The sequence below is a fragment of the Ranitomeya variabilis genome, chromosome 3 (genome assembly GCF_051348905.1).
Source record: "Ranitomeya variabilis isolate aRanVar5 chromosome 3, aRanVar5.hap1, whole genome shotgun sequence".
Taxonomy (NCBI): Eukaryota; Metazoa; Chordata; class Amphibia; order Anura; family Dendrobatidae; genus Ranitomeya; species Ranitomeya variabilis.
The window spans coordinates 115,169,678-115,182,929 of record NC_135234.1 but is presented as its reverse complement, the minus strand read 5'-3'; the positions used below and the strand labels follow the sequence as shown (position 1 = coordinate 115,182,929).

At 42.8% G+C, this 13,252-nt stretch overlaps 1 protein-coding gene across 4 annotated transcripts in view; it reads right to left on the bottom strand.

The window, feature by feature from the left end:
- METTL27 (methyltransferase like 27) overlaps positions 1-13,252 on the bottom strand; it is a 129,080-nt gene that overhangs the window by 21,194 nt on the left and 94,634 nt on the right. The window lies entirely within an intron of this gene.

Here is a 13,252-nt window from a genome sequence, read left to right as displayed (position 1 = left end):
GTGAAGGGCCTGGGATGACGTCACTGTCTTGTGATTGGTCGCGTGAGTCACATGAGCGGTCACGCGACCAATCACAAGACAGTGACGTCATCACAGGTCCTGAACCACATCATCTATAGGAACGGAAGAGAGATCATGCAGCAGAGAGGCGGGAACACTTCGGGGGCCATCAGAGGGTGAGTATAGGACTATTTTTTATTTTAATTCTTTATTTTTTACCACTTATATGGTGCCCAGTCCGTGGAGGAGAGTCTCCTCTCCTCCACCCTGGGTACCAACCGCACATGATGTGCTTGCTTCCCGCATGGTGTGCACAGCCCCGTGCGGGAAGTAAGCAGATCAATGCACTTCTATGGGTGCAGAATCGCCGCGATTCCGCAATTTTAGGCTGTGTGCACACTTAGTATATTTTTCGCGGTTTTTCGCTATAAAAACGCTATAAAACCGCGAAAAAAACGCTACCATTAAGCATCCTATGTAACAGAATGCATTCCGCATTTTTTGTGCACATGCTGCATTTTTTTCCTGAGCGGAATCGCATTCCAGAAAAAAACGCAGCATGTTCATTAAAATTGCGGAATCGCGGCGATTCTGCATCCATAGGAGTGCATTGATCTGCTTACTTCCCGCACGGGGCTGTGCACACCATGCGGGAAGCAAGCACATCATGTGCGGTTGGTACCCAGGGTGGAGGAGAGGAGACTCTCCTCCACGCACTGGGCACCATATAATTGGTAAAAAATAAAAGAATTAAAATAAAAAATAGCGATATACTCACCTTCGATGTCCCCCGCAGTCTTCCGGCCTCTCCGCTGCACGCTGCCGCTTCGGTTCCTTCCTATAGCTGCTGGGCGGTGAAGGACCTGCGATGACGTCACGGTCTTGTGATTGGTCGCGAGACTGCATGTTACCGGTCACGTGACCAATCACAAACCGTGACGTCATCACAGGCCCTTCACCGCACAACAGCTATAGGAATGGACGCCGCTGAGGTCTGCAGGTGACTATAACCATGTTTTATATTTTTTTTATTATTTTTAAACATTCTATCTTTTACTATTGATGCTGCATAGGCTGCATCTATAGTAAAAAGTTGGTCACACTTGTCAAACACTATGTTTGACAAGTGTGACCAACCTGTCAATCAGTTTTCCAAGCGATGCTACAGATCGCTTGGAAAACTCTAGCATTCTGCAAGCTAATTATGCTTGCAAAACGCTAGTTTTCTGCGGGTATATGCATACTAATTCTGCATGCGATATACCCGCGGCAGGAGGCGCAGAATTGCCACGGAAATTTCCGCGGCAATTCTGCAACGTGTGAACTTAGCCTCAATGAACATGCTGCGTTTTTTTCTGGAATGCGATTCCGCTCAGGAAAAAAATGCAGCATGTGCACAAAAAATGCGGAATGCATTCTATTACATAGGATGCTTAATGTAAGCGTTTTTTTTTGCGGTTTTATAGCGTTTTTATAGCGAAAAACCGCAAAAAAAACGCGAAAAATATGCTACGTGTGCACACAGCCTTAATGTGTAACTACTGAGAAGTGCGGTAGGATTCTTTACCTCATATCTTTGTGGAAGTTTCATTTTTACTGATAGGATTGTGTTACTTAAAGCAAAAAAACTTCAGTGTGTTTAGAACTTTAAGATTGGAGTCAGTTATCTTCTCACATAACTTACCTGACAAACCTGAACCCCCAATAAGATGCTTAAAAATTAAGTAATTTTTGTGTATAACACGCAACGCTGCTGATATTAAGGAGGGGCACAATCTGGCATGAGGGTGTATGAAATGGCCTAGGCCAATTTATACCCTAGAGTATAAATTGGTCTATGCCATAATATACCCGTGCTATAATATATCTTAGGGCTCCTTCTCACTTGCAAGAAATACGTGCGAGTCTCGCATGTTAAAACCAAGCTCTGGTGCCAGCACTCCAGGGTGGAGCGTGCAGCTCCATGTATTGCTATGTAGCCGCACGCTCCGCTCTGGAGTGCCGGCGCCAGAGCTTGGTTTTAACATGCGAAACTCCCACGTATTTCTCGCAAGTGAGAAGGAGCCCTTAGGCCGCTTATCTGACATCTTTGGTCGAGGGCGGTACTGTTCTGATATCTCATGGGCAACATTCAATGTAACAAAAAGGAGTGACAGTGGACTCATCTGTACACACAGGCACATTTACAGGAACACCGGACTGTTTTGCTGGTCAATTTCCGGACATTCCATGCCATAAAAATGCAGTATAAATGCATTGGTGTTGAGGTGACATAGTACACAATCCATGGCTGATGCCAAAAAATAGACATTAATGTGTTTGGACAACCATTGTTATAGCAAACCTTCAGGAGTTAATTATGTTCTTTCCTAGTCAGATAAAAGAGCCAACTTAGTCCTCCAGGACCTTTTTGACACTCCACACTAGCTGCCTACTGGAATCACACCTCAGTCATCTCTATTTGATGCCACTGCAGGTACTCACTGTCCACAAAGTATCCACTTTTACATTAGTCGCATGGGTCCTGTGATGGTGAGGTTACAGAGGTGTCGTGGGGAGGACAATCATGGAGGTGGTGGAGAACAATGATGAGGGTAGTGGAGAGGACACCGAGATGTGGTGGAGAGGACACTAAGTTGTGGTTAGGGAAAACAATGATGAGGGTGGGGGAGATGGAGAACAATGATGGGGGTGGTACAGAGGACAATGATAGAACTGGGGGACAGGACATTGAGGGATGTTGGGGAGAAAATAAAGGGGGTGTAGGAAAGGACAATAAGGGGGGGTGGAGAATAGTGATAGGAGTAAGGGGGATTTACAGACAGGGGGAAGAGGACATTAGATAGGACTGTAAAATTAGGTGATGAAGAAGGGCACTAAGCCCCTGATAGTGTCATAATGAATATATTTGTAATATAATATTTGTAATATAGCGGAGCATGCCATCATGGAATGAAAATTTATTGGGGAGTGGGAGAGGTGAGGGTAAGGTGCATAGGACACTTTATAATGAATTGAAAGGTGGAAGAAGACGCTGTCAGGGACTTGTAATGAATTGGGAGAACTAGGCAGTATAAAAAAAATTGCATTGGCAGTCCTTGAGGCAAGTATATATAGCAGGGGGTAGTGGCCAACACTGAACAGCTGATACATCAAAGGAGGAAAGCTCCAGGAGATTTCAACAGAATAGATTAACACCTGCATTGCTAGCAGAAACAGAGGCCCACCGGAGGATTCACCTGTTCCCCTGTGGGCCAGTCCATGCCTAAACATATGCACTGCAATATAAAAAGGACTTGATTTGCATGTTTTCAGTCATTGGAACTTCTTATAAGAGTTTCAGATTTCCAAAGATGTGAAACGCTAAAAAGAAGTGATCTGACCATTGTTCTGTTGGAAGCCACTTCTGTTTAAAAAAAAAGTAAGTGGAAAAAAACAAAACAAAACCGCAAAGCTGCCTCAAAAAGTCAGGCAAAGACACTTCAGGAAAATCATAGCCAGCCTTCTCCTACAGGGTCTTCTTGAAAAACTTGCAGTCTAAGATATTGTGTGCACATACCCTTACAGATTTTGCATTAGACGGAGCATCTTCAGTTGTCTCTGTAAATAGCATTGATGTAGAAGCGCTGACAGTGACTTGGCAATCCAGAGTGGGATTCCTGAAAACAATATTTGCTCTGGAAACTGGAAAGATTTTGGGCCTCTTACGTAGAACAATTTATAAAAAAGGAAAGCGGTAACCCCTAGCATTGTCTACAGATCCTGTACACTGCCCTGTGTTAATATTATTGAGGAAAAGTGGTGACATGTCCGCTATGAAAGTGAAAAATGTGAAATACCTGAGATCTAACTTTCACTAAATGTTGAAGACAGAATAAAGCTGGAAATTTTATTGAGAAAAGCACAACATGTAGTGAGTAGGGATGAGAGCAGACCCAAACATTGACTTTCCCTGGAAGTCCATTGCACTGTTTGGCGTTGCGGGGGAGTAGTGAATATATATATGGTCATATTACAAATATTTTTTTTTTTTTATTGTGTACTGTTTTAAATACTTTTTTCACTAATTCTGAAATAAACGATGGTATGCACTAAATACACCTGCAGTGAACATAAATATCAATACGTTGAAGAGCGCCTGTCAGTAAGAGTTTTCTTTATATGAATGGTGTTTGGAGTCTTCCGTAATAAATAGCGGTCTGTGTTATGATCATGAGAATGCGGTGGATCTTTCACCTTGGATCCGGGTTGTGCTAGACAAACAGTATCAGCAGCGTTCCGGCCGGTCACGCTTGCCAAGACACATGTATGAAAAAGAAGACTGCTGCCCTGTGCACACGAAACGTCACTCGCTACGGGCTCTCTTCAAGGCAAAAAAAGAAGAGTGCTGATTACCTCACGCCTTTCTGAGTTACCGTCCTCCATCAGGGATTACACTCCATAGCGAACTACAGGTCTTTTATAAGTTTCACAGCACATTGGTCCAAATACTAATTGATCATCTTCTATAAAGCAAACAGTTCTATAATCACTATTGAAACCTGTTAGTCTCAATGTATTTAGTGCGATTATCCATTTACTTTCCGCTTCTTGACATTTCATGTATATTTCCTCCAGGCCAATGTTTTTTGTTTTTTTTTTTAACATGTTCTATGCCCCCAAAAGAACTTCCCTTTAATTTACCATTATGTGCTACCTTATAGTGATAGGATATTGGATGGCCTGCACAAGTAAAGGCATTAGCCATTAACATACAAATGCGGCTACATGATAAAGAGCAGGGGATTAGGGAGAAAAAAAAAAGCTATCTAAATTCTGGAGAAACAAAATTCCCTATGTGGATAAACCAGATCATACCCATAGACAAAATCAATGGATAATGTATATGAAACGTTGGATGAAATACATACCAATAAAATAGAATACATAATACACACACACACACACACACACACACACACACACACACACACACACACACACAGTTAGGTCCATATATATTTGTATATATTTGGACAGAGACAACATTTTTCTAATTTTGGTTATAGACATTACCACAATGAATTTTAAACAAAACAATTCAGATGCAGTTGAAGTTCAGACTTTCAGCTTTCAGTTGAGGGTATCCACATTAAAATTGGATGAAGGGTTTAGGAGTTTCAGCTCCTTAACATGTGCCACCCTGTTTTTAAAGGGACCAAAAGTAATTGGACAGATTCAATAATTTTAAATAAAATGTTCATTTTTAGTACTTGGTTGAAAACCCTTTGTTGGCAATGACTACCTGAAGTCTTGAACTCATGGACATCACCAGACACTGTATTTCCTCCTTTTTGATGCTCTGCCAGGCCTTCACTGCGGTGGTTTTCAGTTGCTGTTTATGGGCCTTTCTGTCTGAAGTTTAGTCTTTAACAAGTGAAATGCATGCTCTATTGGGTTGAGATCAGGTGACTGACTTTGCCATTCAAGAATATCCCACTTCTTTGCTTTAATAAACTCCTGGGTTGCTTTGGCTTTATGTTTTGGGTCATTGTCCATCTGTAGTATGAAACGACGACCAATCAGTTTGGCTGCATTTGGCTGGATCTGAGCACACAGTATGGCTCTGAATACCTCAGAATTCATTCGGCTGCTTCTGTCCTGTGTCACATCATCAATCAACACTAGTGACCCAGTGCCACTGGCAGCCATGCATGCCCAAGCCATCACATTGCCTCCACCGTGTTTTACAGATGATGTGGTATGCTTTGGAGCATGAGCTGTACCACGCCTTCACCATACTTTTCTCTTTCCATCATTCTGGTAGAGGTTGATCTTGGTTTCATCTGTCCAAAGAATGTTCTTCCAGAACTGTGCTGGCTTCTTTAGATGTTTTTTTTTTTTAGCAAAGTCCAGTCTAGCCTTTTTATTCTTGACACTTATGAGTGGCTTGCACCGTGCAGTGAACCCTCTGTATTTACTTTCATGCAGTCTTCTCTTAATGGTAGATTTGGACATTGATACGCTGACCTCCTGGAGAGTGTTGTTCTCTTGGTTGGCTGTTGTGAAGGGGTTTCTCTTCACCATGGAGATTATTCTGCAATCATCCACCACTGGTGTCTTCCATGGGCGCCCAGGTCTTTTTGCATTGATGAGTTCACTAGTGCTTTCTTTCTTTCTTTCTCAGGATGTACCAAGCTGTAGATTTTGCCACTCCTAATATTGTAGCAATTTCTCGGATGGGTTTTTTCTGTTTTCGCAGCTTAAGGATGGCTTGTTTCACCTGCATGGAGAGCTCCTTTGACATTATATATATATATATTTATTACACACACACACACACATATGTACACTAGATGGTGGCCCGATTCTAACGTATCGCGTATTCTAGTATATGCATGTCCACGTAGTATATTGCCCAGTCACGTAGTATATTGGCCAGCCACGTAGTATAATGCCCAGCCACGTAGTATAATGCTCCATGCAGTTATGGCCCCATATAATGGTCCATGCAGTTATGGCCCCATAGATGCCCCATATAATGCTCCATGCAGTTATGGCCCTATAGATGCTCCATATAATGCTCCATGCAGTTATGGCCCCATAGATGCTCCATATAATGCTCCATGCAGTTATGGCCCCATAGATGCTCCATATAAAGCTCCATGCAGTTATGGCCCCATAGATGTCCCATTTAATGCTCCATGCAGTTCTTTATGGCCCCATAGATGCCCCATATAATGCTCCATGCAGTTATGGCCCCATAGATGCCCCATATAATGGTCCATGCAGTTATGGCCCCATAGATGCCCCATATAATGGTCCATGCAGTTATGGCCCCATAGATGCCCCATTTAATGCTCCATGCAGTTATGGCCCCATAGATGCTCCATATAATGGTCCATGTAGTTATGGCCCCATAGATGCTCCATATAATGCTCCATGCAGTTCTTTATGGCACCATAGATGCCCCATATATTGCTCCATGCAGTTATGGCCCCATAGATGCCCCATATAATGCTCCATGCAGTTCTTTATGGCACCATAGATGCCCCATATAATGCTCCATGCAGTTATGGCCCCATAGATGCCCCATATAATGCTCCATGCAGTTCTTTATGGCACCATAGATGCCCCATATAATGATCCATGCAGTTATGGCCTCATAGATGCCCCATATAATGCTCCATGCAGTTCTTTATGGCCCCACAGACGCTCCATACAGCATTGTGCCACATGAAATGCTGCTGCTGCAATAACAAAAAAAAAAATCACATACTCACCTCTCGTCGCTGCTCCTCAGCGTCCTATCTCTCCGCACTGACTGTTCAGGCAGAGGGCGGCGCGCACACTAATATGTCATCGCGCCCTCTGACCTGCACAGTCACTGCAAGAGGACGGGAAGACGGAGCGGTGCCCGGCGGATGGAACATGGACAGGTGAATATAAAATACTCACCTGCTCCTGGCGCTGTCCCTGCCTGTCCCATGGTACCGCAGCTTCTTCCTGTAATGAGCGGTCACATGGTACCACTCATTACAGTAATGAATATGCAGCTCCACCCCTAGGAGTGGAGTCCATATTCATTACTTTAATGAGCGGTACCACGTGACCGCTGAATAGAGGAAGAGCTGCAGTGCGGGAGACCATGGGACAGGCTGGGACAGCGTTAGGAGCGCCGGGAGCAGGTGAGTATGCGACAGTCCTCTCTCCCCCTCACCCGCCAACCATGACTCGGTAGTTGAGGACACACAGGGTTAATAGCAGCGGTAACGGAGTGCGTTACACCACGTCCCGTTACCGCTGCCATTAACCCTGTGTCAGCGGTGACTGGAGGGGATTATGGAGCGGGCGCCGGGCACTGACTGCAGGGGAGTAGGGGAGGGACTAATCTGACTGTGCCAGTCGCTGATTGGTTGCGGCAGCCATGACAGGCAGCTGCCGAGACCAATCAGCGACGCGGGATTTCCGTGACGGAAGTTGAGGACAGAAAGACGGAAGTACCCCTTAGACACATATATATTTATATATTATATATCAGGGACGATAGGCAGCAAGGAGAGATTCCCTATATATAAAATATACCGTAACTTTTATTCTAAAAAAACACTCCGGACACAAAGGTGATAAAGTGCTTGTGCTTGAATCAGTGCTCAGTAGTAAATGGTTTAATCTCGTCAATTCATTCAGTCTTGTCATTAGCAGGTTGAAGGAAAGCGGGAACAGAGGAGATCATTAGATGTTGGGGAGGGGGGATCCTACCATCCCCTGCCCTGTTGTGCCTCTGTTTTGCTCCTGCCCTCACAAGGATATACATTATGGTGGGTACATCTTAGCAGCCTGTCTGGACTGTTTTTTATAGTTATTTAGTGTAATAGTTATACTTTATATATAAGTACGAAATACATACCAATTTGATGGAATGTTCTTCACTAAAGATTACAGTACATACCACTTCTTCACAAAATTCCATTCATACTACAGAAAATGATGGGATCATAGAAAATATCGCTACCAATCCCACCACCAGTACAATGAATAGATCCCAATCTAAATGAAATGGAGCAATTTCTTATTGCAAATTGTCTCTTCAGAGAGGAAGAGGGCTAGAACCCTAGCGCCACCCATAGGAAGTAAAAATCCTGAAAGTCAATGTCGACCCTTTAATGAGCCTTGTCACATGACTTAGGATAAAAGCCAAAACCAGAATCTCAATTTGCAGACATTGTTTAGGGATACTGCCCCTCATCAGTGCAAAGTGTGAGACCTGGTTTGGCTGTGGAGGCGTGTGACCAGGATCCAAGAAGTAACGTTTCTCCTTGCAGAAAGTGACATGTTAAGGGGTGCAATGATGAGGGGTAGTACCTCGAAACAGTGTCTGCAAATTGAGATTCTGGTTTTGGCTTTTATCCTAAGTCATGTAACAAGGGTCGTTAAAGGGTTGACATTGACTTATAGGATTGCGACATCCTATAGTAGACACACCGAACTGCATCTATGCTGCTTAATGATAAAACAAACAAAAAAAAAAAATTGTTTCATCCTACCATTAAGTTTAAAAAAAGAATTAAAAGCCTTAATTGATGTGGAGAGAAAAACAACATCTTATCAGCACAGGAATATAAATATCCAGAAACCATGTATGGCCATGTTATATCAAGTACCAAAAATTCATGAAGATGAACGTAATCCACCAGGCAATGCTGATCATATCGGGAATTAATTATCTAATAGCCAACCTTTCTAAATATTTAGATCATAAATATGTCCCAACTTTACCAACTTACATCAAAGGCCCTATGTACATTTTACAAATTAAACAAATAAAATATATACATACATACCATACATATATACACTAGATGGTAGCCTGATTCTAACGCAGAATATGTATGTAGTTGAGGGTATGTGCACACGTCCGGATTTCTTGCAGAAATTTCCTGAAGAAAACCGGAAATTTTCTGCAAGAAATCCGCATTTTTTTTTTCGTTTTTTTTCCCGTTTTTTTCGCGTTTTTTTTAGCATTTTGCAAGCGAAATTAGCTTGCAGAATGCTAAAGTTTTCCAAGCGATCTGTAGCATCGCTTGGAAAACTGACAGGTTGGTCGCACTTGTCAAACATAGTGTTTCACAAGTGTGACCAACTTTTTACTATAGATGCTGCCTATGCAGCATTTATAGTAAAAGACAGAATGTTTAAAAATAATAAAAAAAATAAAAAAAATGGTTATACTCACCTGCAGACAGCCGATCTCCTCAGCGGCGTCCGTTCCTATAGATGCTGTGTGTGTGCAGGACCTTCCATGACGTCGCGGTCACGTGAGCGGTCACATGACCGGTCTCGCGACCAATCACAAGACCGCGACGTCATCGCAGGTCCTTCACCACACACCATCTATAGAAACGGAAGCGGCAGCATGCACCGGAGAGGCGGGAAGACTCCGGAGGCCATCGAAGGTGAGTATATGACTATTTTTTATTTTAATTCTTTTTTTTTGACCAATTATATGGTGCCCAGTCCGTGGAGGAGAGTGTCCTCTCCTCCACCCTGGGTACCAACCGCATATAATCTGCTTACTTCCCGCATGGTGTGCACAGCCCCGTGCGGGAAGTAAGCAGATCAATGCACTCCTAGGTGTGCGGAATCCCCGCAATTCCGCATTTTTAATGAACATGTTGCTTTTTTTTCCGCGATGCGATTTTTTCGCGGAAAAAAATGCAACATTTGCACAAAAAATGCGGAATTCACTGTAAATAATAGGAGGCATATGTTAGCGTTTTTTTCGCGTTTTTATCATGTTTTTATAGCGAAAAAACGCGAAAAAAACGCGAAAAATACTGAACGTGTGCACATGGCCTTACACTGTTCCAAATTATTATGCAAATTGGATTTAAGTGTCATAAAGATTTAATTGTTTTGTTTTTCAAATAAACTCATGGATGGTATTGTGTCTCAGGGCTTAATGGATCACTGAAATCAATCTGAAACACGTGATAATTAGTTTTCCAGGTCATTCTAATTAAAGGAAAACTACTTAAAAATGATGTTCCACATTATTAAGCAGGCCACAGGTTTCAAGCAATATGAGAAATAAAAAGGATCTCTCTCCTGCTGAAAAGCGTTAAATAGTGCAATGCCTTGGTCAAGGTATGAAAACATTAGATATTTCATGAAAACTTAAGAGTGATCATCATACTGTGAAGAGATTTGTGACTGAAACAGAGCACAGACAGGGTTCATGCAGATAAAGGCATAATGAGGAAGGTTTCTGCCAGACAAATTCATTGGATTAAGAGAGGAGCTTCCAAAATAGCATTACAAACCAGCAAACAGACATGAAGACTAATTTCCCAACAGTCTTGTTTACTGATGAGTGTCGAGCAACCCTGGGTGGTCCAGATGGATGGAGTAGTGGATGGTTGGTGGATGGCCACCATGTCCCAACAAGGCTGCTACGTCAGCAAGGAGGTGGAGGAGTCATGTTTTTGGTCGGTATCATGGGGAAACAGCTGGTAGGGCCCTTTAAGTTTCCTGAAGGTGTAAAAATGACCTCTGCAAAGTATATAGAGTTTCTGACTGACAACTTTCTTCCATAGCCTAAAAAGCAGAAACAAGCCTTCAGGAGCAAAATCATCTTCATGCATGACAATGCACCATCTCATGCTGCAAAGAATACCTCTGAGTCATTGGCTGCTATAGGCATAAAAGGAGATAAACTCATGGTGTGGCCACCATCTTCCCCTGACATCAACCCTATAGAGAACCTTTGGAGTATCATCAAGCAAAAGATCTATGAGGGTGGGAGGCCGTTCACATCAAAACAGCAGCTCTGGGAGGTGATTCTGACTTCATGCAAAGAAATACAAGCAGAAACTCTCCAAAAACTCACAAATTCAATGGATGCAAGAATTGTGAAGGTGATATCAAAGAAGGGGTCCTATGTTAACATGTAACTTGGCCTGTTAGGATGTTTTGGAGTTAAATAGCTTTTTTGTTCAGTGAATGTGACCTCCTAATGCTGCAAATTCCACAAATGAGACTTTTCAGTTCTTCAAAATATATCAAATGTTTAGAAATTCTACTGGGCCTAATAATTTGGAACAGTGCATTGTGAGGTTTAATTCATTTTGGAGATTATACTGTTATCATTGGGAGGTTTCTTCAATAAAATTCGATGTATAATCTAACGGGTGATTACTTTTATTAGACTGACTGTCATTTGCACCGACCATTTAGGAAAATCTGAGAAAAATGTAATTTGCATAATAATTTGGAACATAGTGTATTTATGAAGATTTTAGAACAGTACATTGAATACACAGGATTCGGCCGGCCGCGACCAATTAGCGAAAAATGGTTCAAATCCCGCGCCAATTCGCGGCTGGACTGCGCCTGTCGCTGATTGTTCGTATAGTATATAGCACAGCCCATGTAGTATATTTCACAGCCCACGTAGTATATTGCACAGCCCACGTAGTATATTGCACAGCCCACGTAGTATATAGCAATGTGGGCATCATATCCCTGTTAAAAATAAAACTTAAAGGGAACCTGTCACCCCCAAAATTGATGGTGAGGTAAGCTCACCGTCATCAGGGGTTTATCTACAGCATTCTGTAATGCTGTAGATAAGCTGCCGATGTTACCTGAAAGAGGAGAAAAAGACGTTAGATTATACTCACCCAGGGGCGGTCCCGCTCCGATGGGCATCTCAGGTCCGGTACAGCGCCTCCCATTTTCATTCCATGACGTCCTCTTCTGGTCTTCATGCCGCGGCTCCGGTGCAGGCGTACTTTGTCTGCCTTGCTGAGGGCAGAGCAAAGTACTGCAGCGCGCAGGCACCGGAAAGGTCAGAGAGGCCCGGCACCTGAGCACTGCAGTACTTTGCTCTGCCCTCAGTACTTTGCTCTGCCAGCTGTATCATCTCGCGAGATCGCAATGCATGGAGCGGTCACCGGAGCGTCGCGAGGAGTGGTAAAGGCCTATTTTTTTTTTTTTATTATTTTGAACATTAGATCTTTTTACTATTGATGCTGCATAGGCAGCATCAATAGTAAAAAGTTGGTCACACAGGGTTAATAGCAGCGTTAACGGAGTGCGTTACCCGCGGCATAACGCGGTCTGTTACCGCTGCCATTAACCCTGTGTGAGCGCTGACTGGAGGGGAGTATGGAGTGGGCACTGACTGCGGGGAGTAAGGAGCGGCCATTTTGCCATCAGACTGTGCCTGTTGCCGATTGATCACGGCAAAACAGCCACGACCAATCAGCGACTTGGGATTTCCGTGACAGACAGACAGACAGAGAGACAGACAGAAGTGACCCTTAGACAATTATATAGTAGAGATAGAGATATATTATATACACACACACACACACACACACACCAAATTGTTAATTAAGAGTCAGAAATAAACACACAACATCAAAAGACAGTGTGCAGGCCATCGAATATCATATCACTATAAGGTAGCACATCATAGTAAAATTAAAGGGAAGGTCTTTTTTGGGTTTAGAAAATATAAAAAAAAAAACACTAGAGGGGAGGAAATCATATACATCATATGTCAAGATCAGAAAGTAAATGGATAGTCACACTAAATACATTAAGACATCTCAATGACAGGTAGGTGCTCTTCAAGCTACTGATATTTCTATTCACTACAGGTGCACTTAGCGCATAGCATCGTTTATTTCAGTAATTATAGCACATTATGCACGTGTGCAAGGTATGAATTTTACATTCATACCTTAGTTAATAAAAGTTTGCAGAG